The sequence below is a fragment of the Macaca fascicularis genome, chromosome 19, assembly GCF_037993035.2.
Source record: "Macaca fascicularis isolate 582-1 chromosome 19, T2T-MFA8v1.1".
NCBI lineage: Eukaryota > Metazoa > Chordata > Mammalia > Primates > Cercopithecidae > Macaca > Macaca fascicularis.
In genome coordinates this window covers 23,077,511-23,100,972 of record NC_088393.1, presented here as the reverse complement: position 1 = coordinate 23,100,972, position 23,462 = coordinate 23,077,511, and the positions used below count along the sequence as shown (strand labels likewise).

Genomic DNA, 23,462 nt, shown 5'->3' with positions numbered 1-23,462 from the left:
AAAATTATGCAAACATCTGTGTGTCCACAAAAACAAAAACGAAAAAACTCAGATTGCACACTCTCTTGTATGCCATGAACAGTACTTTGGCTGTCACTGTAAACTTGAAGGAAGATTACTGAAGGGAAAGAAGAATTCTTAGATATTTTAAAAGCAAAAGAGAGAAGATGCCCCTGTGTGAGAGAAAATTTAAAAATAAAAATAAAAATTAGGCTTTCCAGAAACTATTTCTTTTGGAACACTGCTTCCCATATCACTTTAGGGACTTGCTTTCTTCTTGACTTTGGACCTGTCATCCACGTTATCTGTTGTATTCACTCTCACCTACCTGGGGGTTCTTCAGCCATCTCATGTCTCTTCATATTCCAGGGCTCTTTTCCTTGCTCCAGAAAAATGATCAGGTCTGGCTTAGGGACAGCAATACCTGTTTTATTAAAAATAAGTAACATGCCTCTTGCTCATATTCTCCAATTAACAACTTAATAATGTGCTCAGTAAAGAGGATTTAACACAATATTCTAATACATTTATCCCAAAATACTAAATTACAACAGAAATTTCTAAATATTCAGAAAATACTCTAATTTTATGGGTTCTTACTTTTATCACCTGGTACTACTGAATTAAAAATTGGTGGTGGTAATTAGATTTTAAAGTGTGAGCAATAATATTTTATGCCAGTAAAATTTTGAAATTACCATTAATCTAAAGTGAAGGACAGAGAGGAGCTCAAGAATGTGGTAAGTTCAGGTCAAGATGAAACATCTTGAAATTTTTTTCTCTATGGAAAACTCCCTGTGATTTTCTTGAAAACAGAAATCTGAAGCATAAATTACCAAAAAGAAATTATACAAAAGAGCAATGCTGGCGGGGCGCGGTGGCTCAAGCCTGTAATCTCAGCACTTTGAGAGGCCGAGACGGGCGGATCACGAGGTCAGGAGATAAAGACCATCCTGGCTAACCTGGTGAAACCCCGTCTCTACTAAAAAAATACAAAAAATTAGCCGGGCGAGGTGGCGGCGCCTGTAGTCCCAGCTACTCGGGAGGCTGAGGCAGGAGAATGGCGTGAACCCAGGAGGCGAAGCTTGCAGTGAGCTGAGATCCGTCCACTGCACTCCAGGCTGGGTGACAGAGTCAGACTCCGTCTCAAAAAAAAAAAAAAAAAGCAATGCTGTTGGGAGCCGAAAGCCTGAGGGCTGTGACCAACTCAGCATTCCACTGGACTTGAATGAATCAAACGGCAAATTGTTTATCATGAATGCAGAATGTGGGCAAACTTGCTTCTGCTCATGCCGCCAGAAGGTACACTGAGGACAGTCACTCCCTGGTGCCATGCTCCTTGAGGTTAACTACTGGAACATCTGGAGAGTACTGTTCAAAGAATACAGTCACTAAGTCAAGCAGCTGACCACAACTTGACCCCTTCTCCCTATCTCCTTTACTCAATAAATATGAAGAGCTATAGAAGTTCACAGCCCTTGTTCACTAGAAGCAAGGAGTCCCCTGGTGCCGTCTTTGTCTTTATTCCTGCATTCAACCTCCTTTGTTCAGGCCAATAAAGTCCGCAGCAAAATGAAACCTATCGCGTATATTAGGAATTGCATATTAAAGTTATTCTCACCCAGGAAGACCAGGTTTCTGTAGTTCTCTAACATCACATTCCTATATAAATTCTGCTGTGCAGTGTCCAGGCATTGCCACTCCTCCACAGAGAATTCTATGGCCACATCCCGAAATGTCAATGATCCCTGGAAAACACACACAAACACATTTATTTACCAAGTGGTCATGGGCATAATTTTTAATTTGACTCAACGTAAAATGGAGAGAGTAAACAGAGCTGGTTCTGACTTCTAAGAGTGACTGAAATAATTCAATAAAATAGTTTTCCACTAGAAATATTCTCTAATGTATTCTCTAACTCTGAGAAAACAAAGTGTTATAAGATCCATAACACCAGTGTATATAGTGTATTTTTCTGGACAATAAAGTATAAAATTGAGGGCATAAACACTAACATGTACAATTTTGAGTGCTACATTTACATCATACAGAATTAATCGTGTGCCGGGCATGGTAGCTCATGCCTGTAATCCCAGCACTTTGGGAGGCAGAGGCGGGCAGATCACCTGAGGTCGGGAGTTTGAGACCAGTCTGACCAACATGGAGAAACCCCGTCCCTACTAAAAACACAAAATTAGCTGGGCATGGTGCTTTGTGCTTGTAATTCTAGCTACTTGGGAGGCTGAGGCAGGAAAATCGTTTGAATTCAGGAGGCGGAGGTTGCGGTGAGCTGAGATCGCACCATTGCCCTCCAGCCTGGACAACAAGAGTGAAACTCTATCTCAAAAAAAAAAAAAAAAAAAAAAAAGAATTAATTGTGTGTATTTTTCAGATGGACATACTTTTGTATATTATTCAGATGGAATAGACATGTTGAGTTAGAAGCTATCACTCAAATTTTTATGTGTACAATAAGCTGGAGATCCTGTTATTGCAGATTTTTTTTTTTTTCAGAAGATCAGGGATAAAGTCTGAGTTGCTGAATTTTTAACAAGCTCATCAGTATGCCAATGTTTTTGTCCCAAAAAGACTATTTTGTCAAATATCCAGTAATTGAATGACCCTGTGTTTTTCTGGTTTGTAAATAAAGATGAGAGCCTTCATTTTCCAAAAACAGACAAATGCAAAGGAAACCTAAGAAAGAAGGGCAGCTGCCAGATTAAATGTGGTGGTTTGTTCCCATCAGCTGCATAAAGATACTTAACAATGAAGAGAAAAATAATTAATTCTATAGTACAACATGTATCAGAGAGCTTATCAACTAAGTGATTTATTAACATCAACTACACTAGAACAAACTTTTATAATGTCCTGATGCACCCAGAAGGACACAGCATTACTGCTGAGATACTGCCCCCTGAAAGGTAAATTATAGTCTGAATTTAACCATAAGGAAACATTAGTTTTATGGAAAGTTCAAGATACAGGTATCTCCCATGTTCTGTAATTTTTAATAGTGATTTTAAATAGTCTTTCTTTAGCACTGTAAAGAGCAGTTATCTCCTATCAAATTTTTTATAATTTTCTGGGTAATAAATACCATACTGCTTCAATGGGTATTTTCTTAATCCTGTACTGCATAGACATAATAAAGAACACAGATGAAACCTCAACATTACATGTTCTCTGTCTTCACTAAAAACCCCAGGTTTTCCCCAACAGGAATTTGGAGTATCTACACCTTCCCATGTTCAACAGCCACAAAGGGACACTTTTAATATTGCAGATTATAAATTCATAGTGAGATTTCTGCATGGCATATAAGAAGCCATAATGTAGAGAAGGCTCTGGTATATAGAAAAATATATTTTTCAGAGACTTTGATTATTGTAAGAATTTTTAAAAGTAGTTAAGACAAACTCATTAGGGAGGAAAAACACAAGTAGAGAAGTACAGGTTTGCAAGTACCAAACTTGTTTCCTGGAGGAAGCAGAGTGGACACAGATCTTGATCTGAGACATATTTAGCTGAAGAAAAAAAAAAAGGCCATTTTTTCCTCTTTCTCCTCCTTCTCTAGGATTATTTCTCAGATAAAATTCTCTGGGCAAATTATACCTGCATCTTGAGAACATGCCTTTAAAAGTGTCAGCACCACAGGTCTACCTGCTGTCACCACATCCACAGGCAGAAGAACCAAGACAGAGAAACTCCACCCATTTCTGTCCTTTATAGGAGAAGAGATTGAGAAACAATGAGTAGCTCCACAGAGATAAAAATACACTTTTATTTTGTCCTCAGGAGCCATCCCCTGACACAGGCACCAGCAATTTCCACTACAGTACTGGAAATATGGGCCACGCTGTCCTGTCCCTACCAAATCCAAACAGAACGGGTTCTTGAACCACCCTTTAATGCAAAGATGGAAACTTAACTCTCATGAATGTATTTTGAATTCCTCATACTTGATTCTGACCTCACCTTAGAGTCACATGAACCACTTAATTAAAATAACATGGTGGCTTCCACCAGAACAATAAACAGAATCCATGGACAGGGCACAAGTAAAGAGAGTTCTGCAAAATGGCCAGGTGACACTCATTAGAAGCCTGGGCTGATAACCCAGCACTGTTGTCACAACACAAATACTTCTGGTACAAATGAAGACAATCATTCTTCATTCTAAAGTATTATACTCTTTGCTGACTCTAAAGTTTACAGAGAAAACAGAAGGTAGCAATTTCTGAGTAAGTCTGCATTTGGAAAACAACATGTGCACATGTACTAATGCAATGTTTATTAAGCAGGTACTATGTGCTCAATAGGATGTTACAGAGCACTGTGATAGCACATTATGTGGTTTAATCCTAATAACACCCTGTGAGTCGATACTACGTGTTCAATAATTCCAAGGCTTTAAAGGACCCAGCATTATTATGTCTATTTCTGTTGATCTGTCATTGATTTTTTCAAAAAATGCAAAGAATAAAAGGTAAATATAGACAGATGAAAGAGATACAGATGGAAAGAGTTTAATGCAATTTAGATAAATTTTTATTGTGTTTATACTTACTTTCTTGGGACTTGTAAATCAACTACTAGATCTGCAGGAACAGAAAACAAGTTGCTAAATAATGTTTCTGCAAGCACTGGGTTTAATAAAAAATTTGAAAAGTAAGATCCTATAATACATACTTTATATTTCCCATTTATCTGTTGGGTTGCAGAAAATGTTGAGCAGCAGCTCTAAAAAGGCAACAGGATTCATGACCCAAAACTCTGATCTCTTCTAATCAGTTCTGTGAGGCAAGACGCCAGGGTAGAGCCAAACATAAATAAGGACTCTAAAAAGGGTGAATATGCACAGGGCTGGGGCAGAGTGTACAGCCGATGTACAATTAAGTTCTCTGTGCCACTGGGGGGTATTGTCAGTTCATTTTTTTAAAGCTTACTTAAGTAAACCTAAGTCTGAGTTTGTATAATTTTAATCTTTTTTGCCACTGCCCTGCAAATTTTATATTATATGCTAATAAGCAATTTTTAAAAATCTCTTAAGGTTATCTAGAATAACTTTTTTAGAAGAAAAGTAAGTATTCTGGCCAGGTGCGGTGGCTCACGCCTAGAATCCCAGCACTTTGGGAGGCTGAGGTGGGTGGACCACAAGGTCAGGAAATCGAGACCATCCTGACTAACACGGTGAAACCTGTCTCTACTAAAAATACAAAAAAAAAAAAAAAAAATTAGCTGGGCGTGGTGGCAGGCGCCTGTGGTCCCGGCGACTCAGAAACCTGAGGCAGGAGAATAGCATGAACCCGGGAGGAGGAGCTTGCCGTGAGCCAAGATCGCGCCACTGGACTCCAGCCTGGGTGACAGAGCGAGACTCTGTCTCAAATAAAAAAAAAGTAAAGTATTCTTAGCAGGCTAAAATAAATACAAATAATAATGACGACTCTTCTAAGTTCAGGTGTAGACATCAGAAGCCACAGTATAAAGAAAGTGGCCCAAATAAAGCCCCAATTTTTTGCTATTTAAATTTTAAAGTAATAGCTCTCTACTTCCCGAGCATTGGGCTTGAGCACTCCTGTTTCCCTCTCCTGGTGGCTAGTGTATTCTCTTGACCCCTACCATCTGCCACTGAGGCACGGCCCACAGCACAGGGCTCACAGTTGGAAACTCACATCTTAGTTGAATCCCACTTGCCACAGCAGCACTCCGGTGCCACATCAGAGAGTGAAGCCTGAGCAGCAGGAGGAGAGTCTGCAGACCTCCTGGGTAGAATTGCACCTTCACAATAATAGAAAAAGGAGCAGTGTTTCAGCCTGAGTTTTTATTTATAATGGTGACATGAAAAAATACTGCTGGGTTTTAGCATGACTCCAGATAGAGATAGCTCTCAGAGTTCTCACTGTGACAGCCCACATCTTTCACAGATACCATTGGATACTAATAGGGTTTCTGAAACAGACACGCAATGCATTCGAGAGAAAAACAGCTCTTGTTCTGAGAAAAATTATATTGAGAGAAAAAAGTTAAAATGTCTTAAGAAAAAACTGAGATTGGATATAAAATTGATCAAGTCAGCCAGAAAACACCTCCCTAAGAAGAATTTCTCTCCAAACACCCGAAGTGCATAGCTACTCTCAGCAAGAGAAACATGAGCATTATTGAATAAAGGGGGCATATTCTCAGCAGAATTTTTTTTTTTTTTTTTTTTTGAGATGGAGTTTCATTCTTGTTGCCCAGGTTGGAGTGCAATGGTGTGATCTTGGCTCACCTCAAACTTTGCCTCCTGGGTTCAAGTGATTCTCCTGTCTGAGCCTCACAAATAGCTGGGACTACAGGCATGTGCCACCACACCCAGCTAATTTTGTATTTTTGGTAGAGACAAGTTTTCACTATGTTGTCCAGGCTGGTCTCAAACTCCTGACCTCAGGTGATTCACCCACCTTGGCCTCCCAAAGTCCTGGGATTAGAGGCATGAGCCACCATGCCCAGTTCTCAGCAGAATTTTAAAAGATTTATCTTCCATCTCTGCTGCTCTCTTATTTCCTAACCATTGAATGTGAGATCTATATTGGAATATATCTGACAGCTTCCACCAGCACTATTTTATAAAACATTGAAATCTGTGTTAATATAGTAGAATATATTAGAGCTTGCAACATAGCTAACTGGAGAGCTATTATGGTTTTTGGGTAGCCATATCACCTGTGTTTATTTGTTCCGTAATAGCAGCATACTAATTTGGTAAAATATGACACTAAAATTATGCTTACCTATAATTATTACTATTGGATAAATTAATAAGCATGTCAGACTAATATCTACTGTAACAATTTAATGGTAAATTTCTTTGGATATCAGATATACATATATGACTAATTTTATGTACTTGTCATAAGGTATGTAAGATTTTAAAAAATTATCTGAACTATAATTCAGTTAAAACACTGTATTTCAAAAGTATGAATAACAATATTAAAATAACTAAGGAATTCAAAGTAAACATTGTGGCCTTATATTCATACTATTGTAGAAAATACTGTTTAATTTACATGAATGCAAGTTGTCTACAAACACTACACATAACTGCACTAACTGTACTGGAGTAACCCAAGTACAACAGACTCCACTGTTCAGTTTATACACTGAACTCTTCTGGCTTTTGCAGTGTAAGTATGTCAGCCTGCAAATAATCATCTTGGATAATCAGGTTTCTGCCAAAGAACTTACTCAGTATCTTTTAGTCTATATTATTCTGTATTGCTAAATTTATTCTGATCTTCGTGCTCAACTTTTTAATGCTCTTGAAATGAAGTTTACTCTGAACAAATCTGTGTCTAGTTTAAAGACTAAAGATAAAAAAAAAATAATCTTTTGCCAAGACAAAAAGAAAGCAATGAATCTCAGGTCCCAAATAAAGACAATTCTGAGTCAAAAAGAATGACAAAAGGTTTGTTTCATTGTTATATGATTTACATATATTTCAAAAAGCAGAAGAAATATATACACATAATCTAAACCTTTTTTTAAAAATCAGCAAGTTATCCTCCCTTATTTTCACACATGAGAATAAAGCCTCTTGTTGCAAATTTATATTTTCTCTTAAAACAGCCAGGTCTCTGGACAAGTTCTTGAACTCTTGGACATCTGAATTTTGCACACTGTGTGCACTTGAAAGGACATTTATGGGGGGGAAAGCAGAAGAGAGAAAGGTGTTATAAAAAAATCCATGGGTCCACATGAATAAAGCAAGTTCTTAGAGACCTATGAAGAGACTTAGAATCTGACACAGTAATAATCAGAGACTACATCTCACAGGCACTAACGGACAGATCACTGAAGAAAAAAATTAACAACAATATTAGGACCTGAACTCAACACTTGACCAAATAGTCCTAATAGACATCTACAGAACTCTTCATCTAAAAATACCATAATACACATTCTTCTCATTACCACGTGCCACATACTCTAAAATTGACCACACAATCAGAAATAAAACCATTCTCAGCAAATTCAAAAATCCCAAAATGATGCAAACCACACACACAGACTATAGCTTAAGAAAAATATAATTCAATACCAATAAAACAACTGGAAACCATACAATTAAATAAAAATTAAATGGCCTACACTTGAATAACCTTTTGGTAAATAATGAAATTAAAGCAGAAACCAAGAAGTCTTTTGAAACAAATAAGAACAAAAATACAACATACCAGAATCCCTGCAATACAGCTAAGGCAGTATTACAAGAAAAATTTATAGCATTAAATCCTCACATCAAAAAGTTACATCTCAGTTTAACAACCTGACAACATAAACAAAAGACTGAGAGCAACAAAAGCAAATCAGCCGCTAAGCTAGCAAAAGACAAGAAATAACCAAAATCAGATCTGAACTGAAGGAGATTTAGACATGAAAAACTACAAAAGATCAAGAAATCCAGGCATTCAATCTATTTTTTTAAAAAAAGGTAAATAAACTACTAGCTAGATTAATGAAGATACAAATAAACACAATTAGAAATGAGAAAAAGATACATTACCACTGACCCCACAAAAATATACTGAAGTCTATGAATATACTATGCACATAAGGAAATATAAAATAAAAAATATATATATATACTGAAGTCTGTATGAACATACTATGCACATAAAAAAACAAAACAAAACTCTAGAAGAAATGAAAAAATTCTGGAACAAATACATCCTCCCAAGACTGAATACACACAAAAACATCAAAGCCCTAAATAGATAGAAAAGCTCAAAAAACTGAAAGAGTAATAAATAACCTACCGATCAAATGAAGCTCAGGACCAGACATATTCACAGCTGAATTCTACCAGATGTACAAATAGAAGCTGATATTATTTCTACTAAAACAATTTCAAAAGATTAAATTATTTCTACTAAAAATCAAAAAATTAAAAAGAAGAAACTCCTCTCCAACTCATTGTGTAAGAACAGCATCATTCTGATACCAAAACCTAACAGAGAAAAAACAAAAACAAAAAAAGGCAACTTCAGGCCAATATCCTTGATGAACATTGATGCCAAAATCTTCAACAAACGGCTGGGCCTGGTGGCTCACACCTGTAATCCCAGCACTTTGGGAGGCCAAGATGGGCTGATTACCTGAGGTCAGGAGTGCAAGACCAGCCTGGCCAACACGATTAAACCCCATCACTTCTCAAAACACAAAAAAATTAGCCGGGTATGGTACCACACGACTGTAAGCCCAGCTACTCAAGAGGCTGAGACAGGGGAATCACTTGAACCTGGGAGGCAGAAGTTGCAGTGAGCCAAGATCACACCACTGCACTCCGGCCTGGGTGACACAGCAAGACTCCATCTCAAAAAAAGAAAAAAAAAAAGAAATCGTCAACAAACTACTGGCAAACCAAATCCAGCAGCTTATCAAAAAGCTAACCCGCTGTGATAAACTACGGTTTATTTTGGGGATTCAAGGTTTGTTCAACATACACAAATCAATAAATGTGATTCATCACATAAACAGAATTAAAGAGAGAAACCACAAGACTATCTCAATAGATGCACAAAAGGCTTTCAATAAAATTTAACATTTTTCACGTTAAAAACCCTCAACAAACTAGGCATTGAAGGTACATACGTCAAAATAGTAAGTTATCTATGACAAACTCACAGCCAACATACTGAATGGACAAAACCTGGAAGCATTCCTTCTTGATAACTGGCACAAGACAAGGACGTCTTCTCTCAACACTCCTATTCAACATAAAATTGGAAGTCTTAGCCACAGCAATCAGGCAAAAGATAAAAATAAAAGGCATCCAAACAAAAAGAGAGAAAGTCAAACTATCCCTATTTGCAAACAACATGATTCTACATCTGGAAACCCATATACTCTAAGCAGAAAAGCTCTTTAAACTGACAACTTGAGTAAAGTCTCAGGATACAAAAGAAATGTACAAAAATTAGTAGCAACCCTATATATCAAAAACATCTAGGCCAAATCTGAATGGAAAACACAACCCCATTCACAACTGCCACAGAAAAGAATAACATATCTAGAAATACAGATAACCAGAAAGGGAAAAGATCTCTATGACAAGAATTACAAAACAATGCTTAAAGAAGCCAGAGATGATTCAAACAAATGGAAAACCACTTTATGCTCATGAATAAAAAAGATCACTATCATAAAACGGTCATACTGCTGAAATACATTTACAGATGTAATGCTAATTTAATCAAACCACCAAAATATTTTTTAACAGAACTAAAAAAACAATTTTAAAATTCACACGGAACCAAAGAGCCTGAATAGCCAAGGCAATCGTAAGCAAAAACCACAAAGTTGGAGGCATTACATTACCTGACTTCAAACTATACAACAGGGCTACAGTAAACCAAGCAACATGGTACTGGTACAAAAACAAACTCATAGACCAATGCAACAGAATAGGGAGCCCAGAAATAATGACACACACCTAAAACCATCTGATCTTCAACAAAGGTGACAACAGGAATGGGGGAAGAACTTCCTATTTAATAAATGGTACTGGAACAACTAGCTACCACTATGTAGCAGATTGAAATTGGATCCTTTTATAACACCACATAAAAAAATCAACTCAAGGTAAATGAAAGACTTAAATGTTAATCTGAAAAATTATGTATATAAAAAAAGAAACCCTGGAAGGTAAGAAGTGCCATTCTAGACATAGAAACTGGCAAAGATAATGAAGATATCAAAAGTAATTGCAACAAAAGCAAAAATTGACAAGTGGGACCTAATTAAACTAATGATCTTTTTCACAGCGAAGGAAAGGATCAACACAGTAAAGTGACAACCTACAGAATAATAGAAAATACTTGCAAACTATGCTTCTGACAAAGGTCTGCTATCCAGAATTCATTAGGAACTAAAACAAGTTTACAAGAAAAAAAAAAAACCTCACTTAAAAGATAAAAACATTAAGAAGATGCTTGTCTTCAAAAGAAGACAAACATGTGGCTAACAAGCATATAAAAAAATGCTCATCACTAATCATTACAGAAATGCAAAAGAAAACCACAACAAGAAATCATCTCAAACCAGTGAGAATGGCCATTATCATAATTCAACCATTGTGAAAAGCAGTGTGGTGATTCCTCACTAAACTAAAAACAAAATTACCATTTGACCCAGTAACCTCACAATTGGGTATATACCTAAAAATATACAGATTATTCTATCACAAAGACACATGCACAATCACGTTCATTGCAGCACTATTCACAATAGCAAAGACATGGAATCAGCCTAAATGCCTATCACTGGTAGACTGGATAAACAAAATATGGTATGGTTATATGATGGCACATGCCTGTAATCCAGCACTTTGGGGGCCGAGCCAGGTGGATTGCCTGAGCTCAGGAGTTTGAGACCAGCATGGACAACATGGCAAAATCCCATCTATAAAAAAAAAAAAAAAAAAAAAAATACAAAAAGAAAAATTAGCTAGGCATGGTGGCACAAGCCTTTATTCTTAGCTACTTGGGGAGCTTAGGTAGAAGCGGATAGCTTCAGCCTGAGAAGTTGAGGTTTTAGTGAGCCAAGACCACACCACTGCACTCCAGCCTGAGAAAAAGAGTGAGACCCTGTCTCCAAATATAACAAAACACAAAAAACTTAATAAAAACAAAATATGGGCCAGGTGCAATGGCTCACACTTGTAATCCCAACACTTTGGGAGGCCAAGGCGACGGATCATCGGAAGTCAGGAGTTTGAGACAAGCCTGGCCTACATGGTAAAACCCCATCTATACTAAAAATACAAAAATTAGCTGGGTGTTGTGGCACACACCTGTAATCCTTGTTACTCGGGAGGCAGTGGCAGAAGAACTGCTTGAACCTGGGAGGTGGAGGTTGCAGTGAACTGAGATCATGCCACTGTACTCCAGCATGAGTGACATAGCGAGACTCCATCTCAAAACAAACAAACAAATAATGGTACATAAACATCATGAAATCATGAAATCCTGTGTGGCCATAAAACAAAACAAACAAACAAAAAAACAAAACCAAAAAAAAAGATTATGTCCTTTGCAGCAACATGGAATGAAGCTGGAGATCACTATTCTTAGAAAACTGATGCAGAAACAGAAAACCAAATGCATGCTATTATTTATAAGTAAGAGCTAAATAACAAGAACAAATGAACACAGAGGGGAAAAAAAGACACTGAGGCCTAGTTGAGGATGGAGGGTGGCAGAACTAAAAGGGTCAGAAAAAGTACCTTTTAGTGCTATGATTAGTACTGCAGTGACAAAATAATCTGCACACCAAACTTCCATGACACAATTTTAGCTGTACAACAAACCTGCATGTGTACCCCTGAACCAACCAAAAATAAAAGTTAAAAGAAAAAAAAGTCCCTGGGTTAGAGAGACTGCAATGCAGGTGGACAGACTGGTCTGCGCAATAGATAGTGGCTCAGGTGGGGCTGTGCAGGGAGATAAGATTATGAACACGTAGTCGACAACCCTAGGCTGGTGGAGAAACAGGTCGCTACTGCAGATTCAGTGTCTGAAAACAGAGATATGCCAGGAGACTTGTAGATACTTTTGTAGGTTTTTGGCCAAAAAAACCACTAGGGTCAAAAATGCTGTGGTAAAATTCCTGAGGGTGGTGCCTTGTCCTGAGAGGGGTGTGGACACATCAATGTCTAGTGTTTGTGAGTGGGTGGAAATCCTCTGCTGGCAGCTTTCGCAAAAAGGGGTTTGTCATCAGATCTCTAAGTTTTCAGTCCTCTGTCACCCTGGGAGGAGATCTGAAATCAAAGAACAAGGGGCAGTGTCACAGCCTGTGTAGAGGAGAGCAGAGCCTCCCATTCCCAGACACCTAGAGTTTCATTCCAGGCCAGAAGTCTGTGCTATTTTTCTTCTGGCACCAAATCTGCAGAGTTTGATGAACACCAACAACTCTCCAACATCAACTCATTGTCTAACACTTGAATTCTGACACCACCCAGAGTCAGCATAGACCCTGATTCAGGGCTCAGTCCCACAACATTGTCCTCACTGCAGATGCCAGTCACAAACTCCATGGGCTCATCTATGCTTCTGACCTACTGTTTAAAAGTTGGGGACTCCCATAACCTTTTTGAAATTCAGTAACCCGATAGAGTTACTCACAGAACTCAGCAGAACACTGTAGTTATATTTACTGGTTTCAAATAAAATATACAACTCCCAAAAAGCCAAATGGAAGTATAGAACCAAGAAAAGAGGTGGGAAAAGATGAAGCACATAGACAATAAACAGCTGTGATTAATAAAATTTTCTATCCTCTGTGTTCTCCAGGAACACTTTATGAAAAGACACACCCTTCCCATTATGACTTAGATGGTTCTCTCTTTACTTACCTAATACACAGCCAGGAAAACACTCGCATATTTTCTTCTTTTTCTCATTAAAAAAGCAGCTGAATTTGTCTTCAGTGGTCAACATAAAATACTTCTTAATCAAAATTCACTTAAGTTTATTTTCTTCCCACAGGCTCCCGAACTCTGAGCTATGCTCAGTCTGAGCCACCACACAACCTCATTTTATATCCCTCCTAAGAACACACTGACTTCAGGGTAAAACATTCTCTGATCTAAAACCTGATTATTTCAACCTTCATTTAAACATTCCCCTCACCTTTTTTCTAAACTTATTTTTTTATCCTTAGGAAAAAAAGCCCTTTTCTGCCTAATCTTTGCAATCCTTAAAGATCTTATAGTTGGTACTTCCTCCTGTTGCAATACTCCTTTGGAATTCAATTTTTTTTTTAACATACATGTAACTGGTTTAAAACCTCTCAAAACTGCCTCAAAACAGTAACAATTTTATCTTCAGTAAGACACTCCCCAACCCTTTCTATCTTAACCTTAACTGCATCTGCCTGTGGGGCCCCAGCTTTGCAGGGCTCTGTAGCTTCTCTCACTATGGAGGCTTCTTCCACCGCTGGGGTGAGCAGGCTGGGACATCTGCAGGAAAGGCTTTCCAGAAGGAACTAACTGGGTCTTTAATAACCTCCTTTTGCTGGCTCAAAATTAACCTCAGTTTGCAGTCATTGGGCTCAAGCTTTAATTACCATGTCAGAGTAATTCACTTAGTTTTTGAAACTAAGTGTTTGAAAAAATCCAGCAAAATGATCCAAAAACATATAAGAAAATTTTAAGGTGCTAGTATTTTGTACCTCAGTAAGAGAAAGAAAGGTATTTATTTCTTTTGGACAATAAAGTATTATTTTACTTTTTGTATTAAAAATCATGTGGTAAACAATTAGTTATATGGGAACACTTCTAGGAGGTACCAAGTTTCATCACATAAAATTTAGCATTAAACTCAGAAATCGAAATAACAGGATATAGAACAAAGATATTTACTTTAGCAAATTCACCCTGCAAAAAAAGAAACTGATGTTTTCACGAATCTATGTAACTCCCCAATTATCTACCACATTTGCTTGTGGAAATATATTAATTCTCTACAGCCGAAATGGAAGAACAATTTTTCTTATTTTTTTTTCTCAGTAGCTAACATTCTAAAAGCTAGACGGAATTCTGTTTGAAATCATTCAGCCATAAAAAACACACCAGAAGGCTGGGCACAGTGGCTTACACCCGTAATCCCAGCACTTTGGGGGGCCAAGGCAGGCGGATCATGAGGTCAGGAGATCGAGAGCACCCTGGCTAACAAGGTGAAACCCCGTCTCTGCTAAAAATACAAAAAAATTAGCTGGGCATGGTGGTGGGCACCTGTAGTCCCAGCAACTCGGGAGAGTGAAGCAGGAGAACGGCATGAACCTGGGAGGCAGAGTTTGCAGTGAGCTGAGATCCCACCACTGCACTCCAGCCTGGGTGACAGAGTGAGACTCTGTCTCAACAAAAAACAAAACAAAACCAAACAAAACAAACCTGAGAAAACTTCTAAATTCACTCTGAGAAAAAGGTGAATGAGAATTTTCAACAAATATATAATTAGGTATTATTTTCTGAAACTCACCTTTTTTATGTCCTTTGTAAATATTTTCTTACCTTTCAAACCCTACTAATAAAATGCAATTTACAGTTAAAAAACTGAGGTCAGCCGGGCACAGTGGCTCACACCTGCAATCCCAGCACTTTGGGAGGCCAAGGTGGGCAGATTACTTGAGGTCAGAATTTTGAGCTCAAACAGCCTGGCAAACCCCCATCTCTACTAAAAATACAAAAAGTAGCACTGCAGAGATTGCACCACTGCACTACAGCCTGGGCGACAGAGGAAAACACTGTCAAAAAAAAAAAAAAAAAAAAAAAAAAAAACAAAAAAAAAAACACACACACACACACACACACACAAACCTGGTCAAAATAAGTGAAGAAATCACTTAATCATTTCAAGGTACAGATATGTCTGACTCGTGTGTCAAGTCAGGCCATCCAATTACTTTAGAGATTCTCCCACCCCATCCTGTTCACTTAAGTGCTCAATAATCATTCTCTCAGGAGACTCTGAACAAACTCTGCCCCAGTGAGTGCCCCAGGTATATTTCACTTTGCAACTTCTTGCACCATCTCACTGGGATCAGTTTTTTTTCTTTGTCTTTGGAGTGCTATTTTGTTTCACAAACTTTTTACCATTTTTCTATCACTATTTTTCTGTCCCCTAAGAGAATCCAGGGGCAAAAATTATTTTGGTTTCCCCTTCACTACCAGCATCTGATTGTCTGAACAGCAACGCGTCTCCAAGAAATGGAAGCTGGGTTGGGTAAAGACAGTATTAGTATCTCAAGGGGGTAGCTTTCCAAAAAAACAGCGCACCAGAAGATGCCTCTCAGTCAAAGGGCATTCACCTGCTCTCTTGAGAGGCTCCACTCCATACCTCAGGTTGTCTTAGGGGAGAAAATGACCCAGGAACTGATATTCACTAGACACTCTCGCAGACATAGCCATGGCGGGTATCCTGGTTTTTCCCCAGACAGTACTGAATCTCAGGTCCAAGAAAAAATTGAAGGGTAGCTGAGGACACATCTCCCTATAAAGTTTCCAAAGGGAAACCTTGACCCAAAAACATTCTGGTATCTGTGTCTAGAAAAAATATTTACAAACAGAAAACAAATTTTTTTAAATGTGCCATCAAATGCTTTGTCAAAAAAATGATTAAAACAGGTATCAAAATGTACACTAAAGGACAAATAGTTGATAATATGAATAAGGGAGGGGAAATTGGCATTTGGGAATGTCACAAGGAAGTGGAAATTAAGTATTTTACTGCAAGCCAGAGTCAGGCTGGAGAAATAGGGGATGGGGGATAGACTTGAGGCCCTGCTTGGGACACATGTGAAAAATGCAATGAAACAGCAGTTCCTTGTGGGGTGTGCAAATAATTAAGTGGCTGGCAGTTAGATTGAAGAGGCTCTAGTTCCTAAATTCTACTTTTAAAAAACCTAATCCGGCCAGGCGCGGTGGCTTACACCTGTAATCCCAGCACTTTGGGAGGCCGAGGCGGGTGAAACACGAGGTCAGGAGATCGAGACCATCCTGGCTAACACCGCGAAACCCCATCTCTACTAAAAATAGAAAAATTAGCCGGGCGTGATGGCAGGTGCCTGTAGTCCCAGCTACTCGGGAGGCTCTGAGTCCGGAGACTGGCGTGAATCCGGGAGGCGGAGCTTGCAGTGAGCCGAGATCGCGCCACCGCCCTCCAGCCTGGGCCACAGAGCCAGACTCCGTCTCAAAAAAAAAAAAAAAAAAAAAAGTTAAGGGGGCGTGGTGGCGCATGCCTGTAATCCCAGCTACTTGGGAGTCTAAGTCAGGAGAATCACTTGAACCTGGTAGGCGGAGATTGCAGTGAGCCCAGACCGTGTCACTGAGCTCCAGCCTAGGCGACAGAGTGAGACTTTGTCTCAAAAAAACAAACGAATTCAAATGCACTTTTTGTAAATTACGATATTGGGGAAAAAAATTCAGGCTTAAGAAACTATAAACTGCCAATTAATCTCTGACTACATGATCAAGAAATTTCCATCTTGATAGTACAAACTAAGAAACTACCTAACTGTACCTAACCAATTACTGAATTTGGTTTTCTTCATTATGCACCTTATAAAACTCTTCCGTCAAATCCCTTCAATAGACCATAAACTACAACCCATAGCTGGGTGCTCTACAATTTTGGAATCACTCTTTGGATAAATTCTTTAATATTTGTGCGCTGACTTCCGCAAATTTTTAATAGGAAGAAACAGGAGCTGGGAACCTCACGGACCAAAGCTCTTTCCATTCATGAACCCACACGCGGAGTCAGGATTCTCCTCTGACGACCCTCCCATGGTCCCTGCACATATGGGAGAGACTCCGCGCTGCGGGTGCAGAGCTGCCCCAAGAGGTCTCCAGGCCAGGGCACAGTCATAGCGCAGGTTAGAGACAGGACGCCCGGGGGCCGGGTGTCAGCGCAGCCGCCATCTTATGGCTGAAGCGGACTGAGGTGGAGCTAGGCAAGGACAACTCCGGGCACAGATTGTGGAGCTGACTGCGGGGAGGCCTGAGTCCCGCCACAGCCGGTTCCAACCAGCCCCGGCCACTCTCTCCGGATGTCGGACCGGGCACACTCACCATTTCTAGGCTTCCAGGGGGTCCTGGCGACTTAGCTGTGGATCTCCCAATACCTGCAGGTCACAGGACCACAGGAGCTGGGCCTCTAGGAGGAGAGGACACACAGCAGCAAGAACCCCACCTTGACCTCCGGCTGCCGCGAGAGCCAAAGGTCCGACCACATCCCGGAAGTCGCCCCGTCCGCTCCAGCTGCATGCCTGATTGGACGGTCCCAGCCCAGAGTCCCTGATTGGATGATGTTTAAGGCCCCGCCCCTTCGGGCCCTGAGTGACAGAAGATGTTATCAGATGCTTCTGATGACAAAAGGCTGCAGCCTTTCCAGGCAGGGCTTCCTCCCTGAGCTGAGCCAGGCCCACCCCAGAGCATGGGAAAATTCTTTCTCTTCTTTACTCTCTTTTTAAATGTATTCGAAATGTGAACAAATATAGTTTACTGCCATGTTAATAATACATAAAACTTTTGTTCAACAGTAAATCATTTTTTACTTTAGTAATAGTGTATTATCAATACTGAAGGCCGGGCGTGATGGCTTACTCCTTTAATGGCGTCAGTTTGGGTGGCCGAGTCGGGCAGATCACCTGAGGTCAGAACTTCAAGACCAGCCTAGTCGACCTGGTGAAACCCCTTCTCCGCTAAAAATACAAAAATTAGTCAGGTGTGGTGATGGGCGCCTGTAATCCCAGCTACTCAGGAGGCTGAGGCAGGAGAATCATTTGAACCCAGGAGGTGGAGGTTGTAGTGAGCTGAGATCGGGCCATTGCACTCCAGCCTGGGCAACAAGAGTGAAACGCCATCTCAAAAAATAAAACAAAAAATAACCTAAACCTAATTTTAGTAAAATCTTATAAATAAATCCATCAAATTTGTCATTTTTGAACACTCTAACTTTCACATAAATTTTATAATCTCTTTTTTGTTTGTTTGTTTGTTTGTTTGTTTGTTTGTTTGTTTGTTTGTGACAGTCTCCCTCTGCCGCCCAGGCTGGAGTGCAGTGGCGCGATCTCAGCTCACCGAGAGCTCCACCTCCCGGGTGCAAGTAATTCTCCTGCCCCAGCCTCCCCAGAAGCTGGGATTACAGGCGCTTGCCACCACGCCTGGCTAATTTTTGTTTTTTTAGTAGAGACAGGGTTTCACCATATTGAGGTCAGGTCTCAAACTCCTGACCTCAGGCAATCCGCCCACCTCAGCCTCCCAAAGTGCTGGGATTACAGGCATGAGCCATGGCGCCCGGCCTTATAATCTCTTATAATTTTTTAACTTTTTCTATTTTATTTTATTAGACTTTTTTTTTTAACTTGAAACAACCTTTATTTTTATCTTTTTTTGTTTTTAGACAAATGTTGCTCTGCCAGCCAGGCCAGAATGCAATGGCATGATCTCAGCTCACTGCAACCTCCCCCTTCCTGGGTTCAAGCGATTCTTCTGCCTCAGCCTCCCAAGTAGCTGGGATTACAAGCGCCCACCACCACACCCAGCTAATTTAGCATGGTGGCCTGAACCTGTAGTACCAGTTATTCAGGGACTGAAGTAGGAGGACTGCCTGAGCCCAGGAGGTTGTGGCTGCAGTGAGCCCTGATCAAGCCACTGCTCTCCATTCTGGGTGACAGAGTGAGACCATTTCTGGAAAAAAAAGCCAAAGCATATAAACTTCAACTTATGGGGTTTTGGGGGTTTTATTTTTGTCTTAAATTGTTATATTTCAGTAGTTTTGGGGTACAGGTAGTATTTGGTTACAGGGATAAGTTCTTTTGTGGTGATTTCTGAGATTTAGGTGCACCAATCGCCCAAGCAGTGTGCACTGTATCCAACATGTAGTCTCTCATCCCTCACTCCCTCTCCCACCCTTCCCGCTGTGTGCCCAGAGTCCATTATATAATTCTTTTTAATTTTTAATTTTTTAATTTTTTTTTTTTTTTTTTTGAGACGGAGTTTCGCTCTTGTTACCCAGGCTAGAGTACAATGGCGCGATCTCGGCTCAACGCCACCTCCGCCTCCCAGGTTCTAGCGATTCTCCTGCCTCAGTCTTCCCGAGTAGCTGGGATTACAGGCATGCGCCACTATGCCCGGCTAATTTTGTATTTTTAGTAGAGACAGGGTTTCTCCATGTTGGTCAGGCTGGTCTTGAACTCCCGACCTCAGGTGATCGCCTGCCTCGGCCTCCCAGAGTGCTGGGATTACAAGCGTGAGCCACCGCGCCTGGCCCCATTATATAACTTTTATGCCTTTGCATCTTCATAGCTTAGCTCCCACTCATAAGTGAGGACACACAATATTTGGGGTTTTATCCCTTCTTTTCTTTTCCTCTTTTTTTTTTTTTTTCCGAGAGGGAGTTTGCTGTGATTACAGGCATGAGCCACCCGTGCCTGGTCCATTTTTTGATGTTTTAATTATGGTCTTTTCTGTTTGTATGTTTGTTTGTTTGTTTTTGAGATGGAGTCTCGCTCTCTGGCCCAGACTGGAGTGCAGTGGTGCGATCTCGGCTCACTGCAACCTCCGCCTCCCGGGTTCAAGCGATTCTCCAGCCTCAGCCTCCGGAGCAGCAGGGATTACAGACATAAGCCATCGCACCCTGCTAATTTTTGTGTTTTTAGTAGAGGCGAGGTTTTACCATGTTGGCCAGGCTCCTCTGGAACTCCTGACCTCAGGTGATCCACCAGTCTTGGTCTCCCAAAGTGCTGGGATTACAGGCATCAGCCACCATGACCAGCCAATTATGATCATTCTTGCAAGAGTAAGGTGGTATCACATTGTGGTTTTGATTTGCATTTCCCTGATCATTAATCATCAGTGATGTTCAGTATTTTTTGTTGTTGTTGGCCATTTGTATATTTTCTTTTGAGAATTGTTTAAGTCACATCTGTCTTTGTTTTTGTTGCATTTGCTTTGGGGTTCTTGGTCATGCACTCTTTGCCCAAGTCAATGTCTAGAAGAGTTTTTCCAATGCTTTAGAATTCGGGTAGTTTCAGGTCTTAGATTAAAGTATTTGATCCATCTTGAGTTAATTTTTTTATAAGGTGAGAGATGAAGATCCATTTTTTTTTTTTTTTTGAGACGGAGTCTCGCTCTGTTGCCCAGGCTGGAGTGCAGTGGCGTGATCTCAGCTCTGCCCCCCAGGTTCAAGCAATTCTCTGCCTCAGCCTCCCGAGTAGCTGGCATTACAGGCACCCGCCACCATACCCAGCTAAATTTTTTTTTGTATTTTTAGTAGAGACGGGGTTTCACCATCTTGTCCAGGCTGGTCTTGAACTCCTGACCTCGTGATCCACCCACCTCAACCTCCCTAAAGGCTGGGATAACAGGTATGACCCTCTGTGCCCAGCCGAAGACCCAGTTTTATTCTTCAATATGTGGCTCCCCAATTATGCCAGCACCATTTATTGAATAGGGTGTTATTTCCCCACTTTATATCTTTGTTTACTTTGTCAAAGATCAGTTGGCTGTAAGTATTTGGGTTTATTTCTGGTTTTGCTATTCTGTTTCATTGGTCTAAATGTTTATTTTTATACCCATACAATGCTGTTTTGGTAACTATACCCTTGTAGTATAGTTCGAAGTCAGATAATGTGATGCCTTCAGATTTTTGTGTGTGTGTGTTTTTGGTTTTGTTGGGTTTTTTTTTTTCTTCTTGCTTTAACTATGGAGGCTCTCTTTTTATTTTATATAAATTTTAGGATTTTTTTTAGTTCTGTGAAGAAGAATAATGCTATTTTGATGGAAATTACATTGAATTTGCAGATTGCTTTTGGTTGGTTTATCATTGTTGCAATAGGATTGCTACCCATCCATAAGCATGAAATATGTTTCCATTTGTTTCCATTGTCTGTGATTTCTTTTAGCAACATTTTGTAATTTTTCTTGTAGAGATCTTTCACCACCTTGGTTAGACATATTCCTAATTATTATTTTTTTTGCAGCTATTTTTAAATGAGTTGAGTTCTTAATTTAATTCCTAGTTTGGTCACTGTTAGTGTACACCAGGGCCACTAATCTGTGCACATTGATTTTGCATCCTGAAATTTTACTGAATTTACGTATCAGATCGAAAAGCTTTTTTTTCTTTTCTTTTTTTTTTTTTTTTTTTTCTTTTTGAGACAAGTCTTAGTCTGTCGCCCAGGCTGGAGTGCAGTAGCATGATCTCAGCTCACTGCAACCTCTGCCTCCTGGGTTCAAGTGATTCTCCTGTCTCAGCCTCCCTAGTAGCTGGGATTACACCCACTTGCCACCGCGCCTGGCTAATTTTTGTATTATTGGTAGAGACGGGGTTTTACCACGTTGGCCAGGCTGGTCTTGGACTCCTGACCTCAGGTGATCCACCTGCCTCCACCTCCCCAATTGCTGGGATTACAGGCTTGAGTCGCTGCACCCAGCCCTAAAAGCTTTTTAGATGAGTGTTTAGGGTTTCCCAGCTATACAATTATATCATTGATAAGCAGTGACAGTTTGACTTCCTTTTTACCAATTTAGATGCTGTTTATTTTTTGCTTTACTCTGATTGCTCTGGCTAAGACTTCCATTACTATGTTGAATAGAAGTGGTGAGAGTGGGCATTATTGTCTTGTGTTCTCAGAAAAAATCCTTCCAACTTTTTCCCGTTCAGTGTAATGTTGGCTGTTTATCATAGATAGTTTTTTTTTTTTTTTTTTTTTTTTTTTTTTCCATACGGAGTCTTGTTCTGTCGCCCAGGCTGGAGTGCAACGGAACACTCTCCGCTCACTGCAATTTCCACCTCTGGGACTCAGCCTCCCCAGTAGCTGGGACCACAGGCACCCGCCATCATTCCTGGCTAATTTTTGTATTTTTGTACAGATGAGGTTTCACCATGTTGACCAGGCTGATCTCAAACTCCTGACCTCAGGTGATCCGCCCACCTCTGCCTCTCAAAGTATTGGAATTACAGGCGTGAGCTACCACACCTGGCCTGTCATAGATGGCTTTTATGACCTTACAATATGTTCCCTCTATCCCAATTTTGCTGAGGATTTTAATCATAAAGGGATGCTGGATTTTGCCAAATGATTTTTCTGTGTATTTTGAGATAATCATATAATTTTTGGTTTTAATTCTGTTTATTTGGTGGATAACATGTATTGACTTACCTATGTTAAATCATCTCTGCATCCCTAGCAGACTGACTTCAAGTGATCCACCCGCCTCATCCTACCAAAGTGCTAGGATTACAGGCATGAGCCACTGCACCCAGCGGCAATTTTTTATTACTAGTTTAATCTTGCTACTTATTATTGGTCTGTTCAGAGTTTTTATTTCTTCCTGGTTTAATTTAGGAGGGTTGTACATTTCCAGGAATTTATGGAATTCCTCTAGGTTTTCTAGTTTGAGCATGTAAAGGTATTCATACTAGCTTTGAATTATCTTTTATTTCTTTCTTTTTATTTTTTTTTTTTTTGAGATGGAGTCTCGCTCTCTCGCCCAGGCTGCAATGCAGTGCCCGGATCTTGGCTCACTGCAAGCTCCGCCTCCCAGGTTTACACCATTCTCCTGCCTCAGCCTCCCGAGTAGCTGGGACTAGAGGCGCTGGCCACCACACCTGGCTAGTTTTTTGTATATTTTAGTAGAGATGGGGTTTCACCGTGTTAGCCAGGATGGTCTCAATCTTCTGACCTCGTGATCTGCCCGTCTCGGCCTCCCAAAGTGCTGGGATTACAGGCTTGAGCCATCGCGCCTGGCCAAAAACTCAGAATGATCTTTTATTTCTTATTGAGCATATTTGGATCTTCCTTCTGCTTTTCTGGGTTAATCTCACCAATAGTCTATCAATTTGGTTTATCTTTTCAAATAACTAGTTTATTGTTTTATTTATCTTTTATATTTTTTAAGTTTCAATTTT

General features: G+C 40.0%; 1 pseudogene; it reads right to left on the bottom strand.

The window, feature by feature from the left end:
• Window positions 1–17,727, bottom strand: part of LOC135968528 (uncharacterized) — a 45,681-nt pseudogene extending 27,954 nt beyond the window's left edge.
• Between the last annotated feature and the right edge of the window lie 5,735 nt (window positions 17,728–23,462).